Source organism: Procambarus clarkii, chromosome 47 (genome assembly GCF_040958095.1).
Source record: "Procambarus clarkii isolate CNS0578487 chromosome 47, FALCON_Pclarkii_2.0, whole genome shotgun sequence".
In the NCBI taxonomy this organism is placed as follows: Eukaryota; Metazoa; Arthropoda; class Malacostraca; order Decapoda; family Cambaridae; genus Procambarus; species Procambarus clarkii.
In genome coordinates this window covers 37,465,922-37,478,289 of record NC_091196.1, presented here as the reverse complement: position 1 = coordinate 37,478,289, position 12,368 = coordinate 37,465,922, and the positions used below count along the sequence as shown (strand labels likewise).

General features: G+C 37.5%; 1 long non-coding RNA gene across 1 annotated transcript in view; it reads right to left on the bottom strand.

The window, feature by feature from the left end:
* The window catches only part of LOC138350722 (uncharacterized), a 7,690-nt gene extending 1,239 nt beyond the window's left edge, over positions 1 to 6,451 (bottom strand). The window contains exons 1-2 of the long non-coding RNA XR_011222248.1: positions 6,374 to 6,451; positions 3,219 to 3,325 (exon numbers count right to left, since the gene is read on the bottom strand). This is a non-coding gene — a long non-coding RNA (uncharacterized lncRNA). The remainder of the gene's footprint in view (positions 1 to 3,218; positions 3,326 to 6,373) is intronic.
* Positions 6,452 to 12,368: the final 5,917 nt, after the last annotated feature.

Below are 12,368 nucleotides of genomic sequence, written 5' to 3'. Positions count from 1 at the left end.
ATGGCATTTACTATTTTTAAAAGATTATTAGCAAATTTACAGAAATGGTGCATTCGGAAGACAAAACCGTGGTAGACATGGTTGGAACAAGTTAGGTGAGAGGGTGGTGGAGGCCAAAACCATAATCATAATCATCTGTATCAAACCTTATTACAGGTAAAACCAGTAGGCAGTCTACTGTATTTTATCAAACCGTTATTAGTATAATAGATCTCGTAATAATTTTGCAAAAATAATGGCATTTACTATTTTTAAAAGATTATTAGCAAATTTACAGAAATGGTGCATTCGGAAGACAAAACCGTGGTAGACATGGTTGGAACAAGTTAGGTGAGAGGGTGGTGGAGGCCAAAACCATAATCATAATCATCTGTATCAAACCTTATTACAGGTAAAACCAGTAGGCAGTCTTCTGTATTTTATCAAACCGTTATTAGTATAATAGATCTCGTAATAATTTTGCAAAAATAATGGCATTTACTATTTTTAAAAGATTATTAGCAAATTTACAGAAATGGTGCATTCGGAAGACAAAACCGTGGTAGACATGGTTGGAACAAGTTAGGTGAGAGGGTGGTGGAGGCCAAAACCATAATCATAATCATCTGTATCAAACCTTATTACAGGTAAAACCAGTAGGCAGTCTTCTGTATTTTATCAAACCGTTATTAGTATAATAGATCTCGTAATAATTTTGCAAAAATAATGGCATTTACTATTTTTAAAAGATTATTAGCAAATTTACAGAAATGGTGCATTCGGAAGACAAAACCGTGGTAGACATGGTTGGAACAAGTTAGGTGAGAGGGTGGTGGAGGCCAAAACCATAATCATAATCATCTGTATCAAACCTTATTACAGGTAAAACCAGTAGGCAGTCTACTGTATTTTATCAAACCGTTATTAGTATAATAGATCTCGTAATAATTTTGCAAAAATAATGGCATTTACTATTTTTAAAAGATTATTAGCAAATTTACAGAAATGGTGCATTCGGAAGACAAAACCGTGGTAGACATGGTTGGAACAAGTTAGGTGAGAGGGTGGTGGAGGCCAAAACCATAATCATAATCATCTGTATCAAACCTTATTACAGGTAAAACCAGTAGGCAGTCTACTGTATTTTATCAAACCGTTATTAGTATAATAGATCTCATAATAATTTTGCAAAAATAATGGCATTTACTATTTTTAAAAGATTATTAGCAAATTTACAGAAATGGTGCATTCGGAAGACAAAACCGTGGTAGACATGGTTGGAACAAGTTAGGTGAGAGGGTGGTGGAGGCCAAAACCATAATCATAATCATCTGTATCAAACCTTATTACAGGTAAAACCAGTAGGCAGTCTACTGTATTTTATCAAACCGTTATTAGTATAATAGATCTCGTAATAATTTTGCAAAAATAATGGCATTTACTATTTTTAAAAGATTATTAGCAAATTTACAGAAATGGTGCATTCGGAAGACAAAACCGTGGTAGACATGGTTGGAACAAGTTAGGTGAGAGGGTGGTGGAGGCCAAAACCATAATCATAATCATCTGTATCAAACCTTATTACAGGTAAAACCAGTAGGCAGTCTACTGTATTTTATCAAACCGTTATTAGTATAATAGATCTCGTAATAATTTTGCAAAAATAATGGCATTTACTATTTTTAAAAGATTATTAGCAAATTTACAGAAATGGTGCATTCGGAAGACAAAACCGTGGTAGACATGGTTGGAACAAGTTAGGTGAGAGGGTGGTGGAGGCCAAAACCATAATCATAATCATCTGTATCAAACCTTATTACAGGTAAAACCAGTAGGCAGTCTACTGTATTTTATCAAACCGTTATTAGTATAATAGATCTCGTAATAATTTTGCAAAAATAATGGCATTTACTATTTTTAAAAGATTATTAGCAAATTTACAGAAATGGTGCATTCGGAAGACAAAACCATGGTAGACATGGTTGGAACAAGTTAGGTGAGAGGGTGGTGGAGGCCAAAACCATAATCATAATCATCTGTATCAAACCTTATTACAGGTAAAACCAGTAGGCAGTCTTCTGTATTTTATCAAACCGTTATTAGTATAATAGATCTCGTAATAATTTTGCAAAAATAATGGCATTTACTATTTTTAAAAGATTATTAGCAAATTTACAGAAATGGTGCATTCGGAAGACAAAACCGTGGTAGACATGGTTGGAACAAGTTAGGTGAGAGGGTGGTGGAGGCCAAAACCATAATCATAATCATCTGTATCAAACCTTATTACAGGTAAAACCAGTAGGCAGTCTTCTGTATTTTATCAAACCGTTATTAGTATAATAGATCTCGTAATAATTTTGCAAAAATAAAGGCATTTACTATTTTTAAAAGATTATTAGCAAATTTACAGAAATGGTGCATTCGGAAGACAAAACCGTGGTAGACATGGTTGGAACAAGTTAGGTGAGAGGGTGGTGGAGGCCAAAACCATAATCATAATCATCTGTATCAAACCTTATTACAGGTAAAACCAGTAGGCAGTCTACTGTATTTTATCAAACCGTTATTAGTATAATAGATCTCGTAATAATTTTGCAAAAATAATGGCATTTACTATTTTTAAAAGATTATTAGCAAATTTACAGAAATGGTGCATTCGGAAGACAAAACCGTGGTAGACATGGTTGGAACAAGTTAGGTGAGAGGGTGGTGGAGGCCAAAACCATAATCATAATCATCTGTATCAAACCTTATTACAGGTAAAACCAGTAGGCAGTCTACTGTATTTTATCAAACCGTTATTAGTATAATAGATCTCGTAATAATTTTGCAAAAATAATGGCATTTACTATTTTTAAAAGATTATTAGCAAATTTACAGAAATGGTGCATTCGGAAGACAAAACCAATTTTTCACTTTTGACAATTGAGCACCTGCTACATCCAGATTCTAGGGAGGAAAGGAAGGACGATCTTACTGGATCCCATAGCCTCTCCGAGGCACAAACCAGGCTTTTACATAACCCCCCCCCCCTGCACCCGAGCTTTTTAAAATAGTAAATGCCATTATTTTTGCAAAATTATTACGAGATCTATTATACTAATAACGGTAAATAAATAATAAATAGTAAATAAATCAAAATCAGTTACATTATTTTATCTTATTCATAGCATAAATGTTCTCAAAGATTACTAAAAAGAAATTGAATTAGACTACAGCAAATTGGCAAACTTTACCTTGTATCTGTTTCCACCGAGTTTGTTTGGGGCGTTCTTCAACATATCAGCAATACTTGTCTCAACATCTCTTTCAGTTGCATTAGTGTGGGTGTTGATACAGGCTTCTGGAAATTTATAAGAATTAATTAATATATATAATTATAATTCACTTTGCTATTCCCCATTCCACAGTCCTCTCGTCCTTCCCACTTCCCTGTCCCCACATCATCCCCACTATTCCCACTTCCCTGTCCCATCGTCCTCCTTACCATTTTCCCCTCCCCTGTCCTTCTTCCTCCCCCACCATCTCCCATTCACCTGTCCCTTTGTCCTCCCCAGCATTCCCCTGTCCCCACCATCCCCAACTCCCCAGTCCCCTCGTCCTCCCCACCATTACCCTCTCCTCTGTCCCCTCGTCTTCCCCACCATACCCCCCTCTCGTCCTCCCCACCATTCCAAACTACCTCATCCGATGCATTCTATAATGGTCTGATGCTTCCATCAGAAAATTGGGAACATCAAATGATCTGATATTCCCATCACTGAAAAATAAGAACAGCTAAAAAAATGAAATGAAAAAAATAAAAAAATAAACTATACTCATGAAATGAACAGTATGGTAAACAACACAGCTCAATTTCAATGCAATGTCACACAAAATTATTAAATCGAAATGAAAATAAATTGAAATCTATGAAAATTCAAATTATCAATACAATCGGAAATATTGAAATAATATCGCAACATAATATAGTGTGGGTTGCTCTTACGTGCAACAGACGGTGCTGTTTTTCAAAAAAGGCATGGTTTTACCTGTCACAAGTGTGGCATCTATACTTATACTCACGAAATGAACGGTATGGTAAACAACATAGCTCAATTGCAATGCAATGTCACAATAACATTTAATAACAATAATAACAATAACATTTAAATATACTTTAAGATATAATCTAGAAGAAAATAAGAACATTGAAACGGTTCATGAACTCGATTTCAATAAAGGACACTATGGGGAACTTTGAAAAACAGTTAATGAGTATAATTAGACAGACTTGTTGCTAGGCAGAGGAGTAAATAATGAGATATATGGCAAATTTTGCAAAATATACGGCACACAAACATTCATACCCAAACAAAGCAAAATGCTAGGTAAGAACAAAGCAGTTGGCCCGTAGGGGAAAGGAGATACCCACAAGACTGGAATACTAGTCATTAACAAGCACACAAGTACTACACTACACAACAACCGCACTACTACCAGAACTGGACGAATCACTACCAAAACAACACATTGCACATCACTACCAAAACAACACAACACAACACAAGCATTGGCAAAGAATTATAGACCAGTTGCACTAACATCCCACATAATAAAATTATTTGAGAGTGATCAGGAGTCAGATTACTAGTTTTATAGAGACCAATGACCTCCACAATCCAGGCCAACAAGGATTTAGAGCAGTTTCTATGATCGAGCCACTGAGATCTATAAAGAATTCTGATCAAGAAAGAGATCTAGGGGTGGTTTTAGATAGAAAACTATAACCTGAGGATCATATTAAGAACATTCTGCGAGGGGCCTATGCTACACTTTTTAACTTTAGAATTGCTTTTAAATACATAGGTCAAAAAGTTTTAAAAGTTTTAAAAGTTTTTTAAACCTCTCGTGTATCATGAGTGTGTTAAAGCATCAGATGGTGCATTCAGATGATGAATATTACCTAGTTCCTTCATCTGGGAAGAATGAACACATATTGGTGCATTCGGTGAATAAAACTAACTACTGTAGTTTAATTGATCAACAGACTGTATATCATATGCAGACTGTATGTGGATCTGCGAGCCACTCCAAACAACACCCTGGTGGACCAAGCTCCACCAGGGCTAAAGCACAAAGTGATATAGATGTGATAGAGAAACTAGGTCAAATGGAGGAGTAGGTCTGTATATTAAACAGCACCTGACGTGCACAGAGCTACTAAACTCAATGTGGTGGTAGAGTGGTGGGGGGGGGGGAAACATTGCAGAAAAAAACAAAAATACAATTTGGTCAACAAAACAGCATTGTTTAAAATAGAAGACATGGGTTGTCATTTTGGGGGTAAGGTAGGTTACATTGAGTTAATTAGTTAGTACTTAGTTTTTATCTTAAACTGGTTGGGAGAGGTACAGTGTTGCTGTGCTGGTGAAAGAACACCTAAAGGTAAATTAAATAATGATTGCGAATCCACAAGAAGTTGACATAATATCGCTAGAGATCTGCAATCAGGATGATAAACTTTCCTTAAAGAATTTGACAAACACTTGCTGATAGGACATGAAGTAAATGAAATGTATGTCAAGTTTTGTGAAATATATGATAAAAGCACAACAAAATTTGTACCAAAGGAGAGATGCAGAACTAGGAAAAGGGGTTTGTTCAACAGAAATTGCGAGAGGGCCTGAGACCCAAACACACACAAATGGAATCAATATATAGCAAGAGGCCAAACCCCCAAACATACAAGCGATGCAAAGATGCGAGAAACAGCAGCAGCATTAAGGAGAGGGACTTAAGGACCATAAATAAAGTGTGAAAATAAACTCGAGTAAATTTTTTTAACTACTCTCGACAGTGAAGAAAAACAAATATTCAGACGATTTGTGTTAGAATCATTAATCTTACACTTTCGGTCATATTCAACAACACAAATACATACACACACATTCCTGTTGCTGTAGCAAGTGAAGAATTACACACACAGATCACAATAACGTGATGCATCAAATGAACAAATCCACAAGGGCCGTGACGAGGATTCGAACCTGCGTCCGGGAGCATCCCAGACACTGCCTTAATCGACTGAGCTACAACAGGGTAAAAGGGTTGAAACCGAAGTTCTACTGAACTTACTGGATCCCATAGCCTCTCCGAGGCACAAACCAGGCTTTTACATAACCCCCCCCCCCCCTGCACCCGAGCTATGTCAACAGGCCGTTCTCCCTCTTCGCCCTTCCGAATGCACCATATCAGTAAATTTTTTAATAATCTTTTAAAAATAGTAAATGCCACTATTTTTGCAAAATTATTATGAGATCTATTATTCTATAGAATAATGCATATAAATGCATATATGCATATAAATACAAAACATAAATACAAAACAAGTAAATGTAAATAATTTTACCTTGCACCTAGATCCACCAAGCCTGTATGGCGCGCGTTTCAGTACTTCGGAAATCTAGAACTATCTTGAATCTCTAATCTGCAATGAAACAATACATATTATTGCACTTACCAAAACATGGATGAATGTAGAAAATACAGAACTATTAGCTGAATATCAAATAAATGGATTTAATCTATTTCACACAGATAGATATATTACACCGTGTATATTAGGTAATACCTAACATACACGCCTCCACACACACTACATTTGAAATGTAGTCTCAAAAAGACTACATTTCAACAGCAAAGATTACTCCATAAAAAAATAATTAAATTATTGACCAACATGAGAGAGGGTTAGCCAACATGAGAGGGTTGTGTTGATTGCCTGAAAATATTTAAATTGTGTAATGTATTGAATGGCATTTTTCAAGTTACAACATTTTTTAAATTACTGAACTAGGTTCTAGGCTTTGCTAGGCTTAATTCAATTATTACAGATAAGCCTAACCTAGCCTAGAACCCAGTGGGTTTTCTTCCTATTGGGGAGTGTTGTACATGCCTCGCCTCCACATACACACTAGCACAGCCAGGCCTCGCCTCCACATACACACTAGCACAGCCAGGCCTCGCCTCCACATACACACTAGCACAGCCAGGCCTCGCCTCCACATACACCAGCACTGCCAGGCCTCGCCTCCACATACACCAGCACTGCCAGGCCTCGCCTCCACATACACACTAGCACAGCCAGGCCTCGCCTCCACATACACACTAGCACAGCCAGGCCTCACCTCCACATACACCAGCACTGCCAGGCCTCGCCTCGCCTCCACATACACCAGCACTGCCAGGCCTCGCCTCCACATTTAAACCAACCAAGCCCACAAATACGTTAACATGGACCAGCATTACACCGTCTAACATACTCTGTCAGATGTAACAACTAAATTTGTGAATTCAAGACCAAATCTATTGTATAACACAGTGTTAGTACGAGAAAAACATTACTTACATTCGAAGCCGTGTTTTAAAATGGCGGCGGTCTTGTACTGACGCTCCAAACTGTGTGTTCGTTTGCGTATGATGAACGTGTGACAATTTACTACAACAATTATTTAATTATTCTTATTCTTTATTTTAATATTTTTAGGGTACATGAAATTTCAAACTTATTTGCACACAATAATATAATTGCATTGTCATAACCTTTATATATTACGGAAAATACGATGACATGAACGAAGTCAAAGTGAAGTTGAAGTCAAAGTCATTCGCCGAACGTATTAGTCATTTTTTTTCTCCCAAACGATAGGGGTAACAAATCCACAGAGAATATAAGTGTACAGTAAAGTCAATTTTATTCAGGAAAGTACATACATAGTTGATTTACAAACATAATGTTGGATTTATAGATAGAGCTAGTGCATACAATACCTAAAGCCACTATAGTAGGCATATAGCATTTCAGGCAACCGGGCAGTATATATGGACCCCTTACTCAAATCTCTGAATATGTTAGATATTAAGTCCCTGCACATACTCTCATGTGTATTTTATATATATAAAACGCTGCACTGTAATGTCAATCCTGACCTTAAAAGCTTCCTAGAAGGTTGTAACAGATCCCATGAGCACCACACCAGAAACAAATACCTATTTGATATTCCAAGAGTACGACTTAGTCAAACTAGAAATGCTTTACAAATCAAGAGACCTCGAATGTGGAATGACCTTCCCAATTATGTTAAAACTGTACCTCTCCCAACCAGTTTAAGATAAATAAAGATAAATTTATAAGTTAAGAAAAATTCCACAAATCAACAACCCTGTTACTGACCCTGTATTTACCCAAGTCTTTCCTAAATCTAAACTTATCCAATTTATACCCATTGTTTCGTGTTCTATCTTGTGTTGACAATTTTAATACCCTATTAATATCCCCTTTGTTATATCTATTCAGGAAATTGTGGTTGATCTCGAACCCATTGATAATGTGACGACTTATACAGAATTTTGTAACTATATCATCAAGATTGTAACCAGCTTAGCTAAATGTAGTGTGGGGTTCAGTCCCTAAGCCCATATATGTGCCTCTCTAACCATTTAGGTTACAGGGCAAAAACATAAAAACAAAGGTAACTGCAGAAGGCCTATTGGCCCATACCAGGCAGCTCCTATCTATAACAGATAAACACTAAGTACTACCTAATTAACTCAATGTAACCTACCAACCTAACCCCCTATCCACCTAACCTATCCACCGCTGCCCACTGGATGGGGGGCGGTGTGCAGGACAAACATATAAATTTTGATACTAGCTCTCCACATATGTCAGTTGCTTAACACTTTAGTGCGCGCGGCGTTCTGGGCGCTCAAGCGTAAACACAAAAAAGTTTATAATCTTTTCACGCTCCTAACCTCAATTCTCAAGCTACGTTTTTCATTTTGGTATCAATGCGTTGGCAATAAAATTCTCTACAAGATCATATGCATAAAATGTCACCGAAGCATTTGGTATCCCACCACGAAGTAAATAAACACGAAGATGACTCGCCGTGACACCCAAACAGGAAGTAAATGTTCATACTCTTTCGTTTGTTGCCAGCCTCACAGTCATCCTACAGCGCTCATTTTGATATCACTGAACTCGCAATAAAATTCCCCACCCAGACATATGCCTATCAATGTCTAATTATGGTATCGGGTGACCCGCACGAGTGTGGGAACTGGGTGAAGCGTTAGCCGTGATTTCAGCAGGGACGACACTGTTGGGATGCAGTGCTTTGAATGTTTATACTTATTTAACTCTCCTGACATTATTTCTGAAGCTACGTATTTCATTTTTATAGCAATGTGTTCGCAATAGAAAGTTCTATAAGAACATGGGTAGAGTTGGCCAACACAGCGTCAAATAAATTTGCGGCGAATAAAATCTTACGCGTGTTTGTACCCGTGAGCGTCAAAAGTTTTTACTTTGCTCATGTTTTTCAAGTTTATACTTGTTTCACACCGTTTTTTTTTTGTATAGTGTTCGGAATAAAATTCCCTACACAGACATATGCATATCAAATACAATTCCTTGGAATTCACAGCTGTAGAGATGACGGAAAACACACAACCGGAACCCGCTCTTGACACTCCAACTCAAACCCGCAACACCCACAAAAAAAGTTTCTCTTGTTTCATGTATACTTACTTTAGTTTTCGTGCTACAGTTCTCATTTAGGTATCAAAATATTCCTAAGAAAATAGACTACAATACTGAAACAATCTAAGACAATTATGTGTACTTACCAAAGCAAAGACGATTGTAGTAAAATAAGTTGAGCATTTTATCTCCACTCCACCTCCTTCAGGTACTGATTCCTGAAGTTGCTCAACAGATGTTCCTAGGTGGAGTGAAGCTGATGTAGGTGGTTATTTCTTGTCCACCCAATACACCCTTTTCCTGTGATAAGTGGTGTAACAAGGTATGACGCAAAGTGGAACATCGCATGTCTTGCACGCTATACCAGTTTCCTTCCTGATACCCGACTTTGAACACACTTCACACCTGCGACGTTTGGGGATTTTTACCAGCTCATGTTTCAATTTATAGTTCAGGCGAGTCTCTGCTATAACAACACGTCGCTGTTGTCTCTTGGTTGGCAATAAACTACTGTCTGAATCGTCGCTCTCACTATTGTTTTCAAACACTAATGTGGAATATGAATTATCTTCATCAGATTCAGCTTCAGCACTAGGTGTAGATGTGAAGAGAGGGCGCCTCACACCCGACGGGCCAGGTGTTGACGGGTCAGCAGCAGGATACACAGGACCAGTGTCATGATTTATGTCTGGAGCATGAACTAGATGTGGAGATGGTGTAGTTGTTGCAGGCCACTCTGCCTTGTCAAATTTCAATAAAGACCAAATAGCAACTTCATGGAACTAGAGCAGAGTTAGTTTCCTTCGATCATCTGTGTTGGCCTTGTACAATGCATGTACAATGCATTGAGTAAAGACCAAATAGCAACTTCATGGAACTAGAGCAGAGTTAGTTTCCTTCGATCATCTGTGTTGGCCTTGTACAATGCAACCACAAGTTGACATTGAATGTGAATTAACAATGAGACAAGTAAGATTTATACTAATACATTTATACTAACTCTGTTGAGCGTTGACCATTTATACATCAAATCTGTTGATGTGAGCACTTTAGTTTAGTCTGCCGTTTAAAGAAAAAAAGAGCATATCAATGGTATATCACAGAAAACGAATTTATCATAAACTCATGTATTTGTCTTATCATATTGAACTGCATTCATATTTTTAATATATAACAATATGAATATACAAATTTCTGTAAATCCCCTACCTTGTTGGAATCTGTGGAAATGAATGAGCAAATGTGCTGGCTGAAGGCGCTGAAGGAAACCACATTGGTTTCATTTTGGATACAAATGTCCATGGAAATTCAAAATGGAAACTAATTATATAGTTGAACCTGCAGAGACGAGTTTAAGAATCTGTGTTGAGAGTGATGGACACAGCCTTCACAATTATACTTCAGAGAATGTAAACATCTAAGAGTCATTAGAAATATGTGTAGAATAATAAACCCTACATTGTTTGAGTTAGGGAAAACACCATTTGTGATATATAGATACTATAGCTGTTCCTAAAGATTCACCCTTTTTTGCACCAGCAAGATAACATATAAGATTTTAAGAGTTGACGAATGTTAATATTCTTGTTTGATAAACTGTGAACTTGAGACATAGTTAATAAGAACATATTAACACAACAAAATGTTTTCATAATCTTTAACACCACTTTCCAGCAACTTATATAATTTATATAAATTATTTTAGAGAATAATACATAAATTATATATTTAAACATGATATAGTGTTTAGTGGAATGTATAAGGAGTCAAATTGTGTTAAAAAGAGCAATTTTTAGAAAATTTGGAAAAATACTTTTTTCTGTTCAAATTATAACTAAATGGATTTTAAAGGTTTCACTCAGCCAATATATATCATTCACAATTTATTAATGAATTTTACAAAAAAACACCATAAATTTTATATTTAAACATGTAAAAACTATTTGTTTTACATTTGGAAGAAAATAATTGTAGAAAAACAATTTATAATTAAACCTTTGTGTTTGGATTTTTTGAGTAAAAGTTTCTCAAAGGCTTTCCTGCACCATTCTCAATGCAAATCATTCCCACACCTATGGCAAGAGATAGGCGAACGTTGTGTAGATGATTTGTGTTTGCTGGGTGCAGAGGGTTAGGAGAATGATGCAGAGGCTCAAGAGAGTGATGCAGAGGCTTAAGAGAGTGATACAGAGGCTTATGAGAGGGATGCAGAGGCTCAAGAGAGGGATGCAAAGGCTCAAGAGAGGGGATGCAGAGGCACAAGAGAGGGATGCAGAGGCTCGTGGGAGTGATCCAGAGGCTCAAGAGCGGGATGCATAGGCTTGGGAGAGTGATGCAAATGCTCACGAGAGGGATGCAGAGGCTCATGAGAGGGATGCAGGAGTTCAAGAGAGGGATGCAGAGGCTCAAGAGAGTGATGCAGAGGCTTAAGAGAGGGATGCAGAGGCTCAAGAGAGTGATGCAGAGGGTTAGGAGAGGGATGCAGAGGCTCAAGAGAATGATGAAGAGGCTAAAGAGAGTGCTGTAGAGGCTCAAGAGAGGGATGCTGAGGCTCCAGAGAGGGATGCAGAGGCTCCAGAGATTTATGCAGAGGCTGAAGAGAGTTATGCAGAGGCTCAAGAGAATGATGTAGAGGCTTAAGAGAGGGATGCAGAGGCTCAGGAGAATGATGCAGAGGCTCAAGGGAGTGATGCAGACGATCAAGAGAGGGATGCAGAGGCTTAAGAGAGTGATGCAGAGGTTCAAGAGAGTGATGTAGAGGCTCAAGAGAGTGATGCAGAGGCTCAAGAGAGTGATGCATAGGATAAAGAGAGTGATGCAAAGGGTCTAGAGAAAGATGCAGAGGCTCAAGAGAGTGATG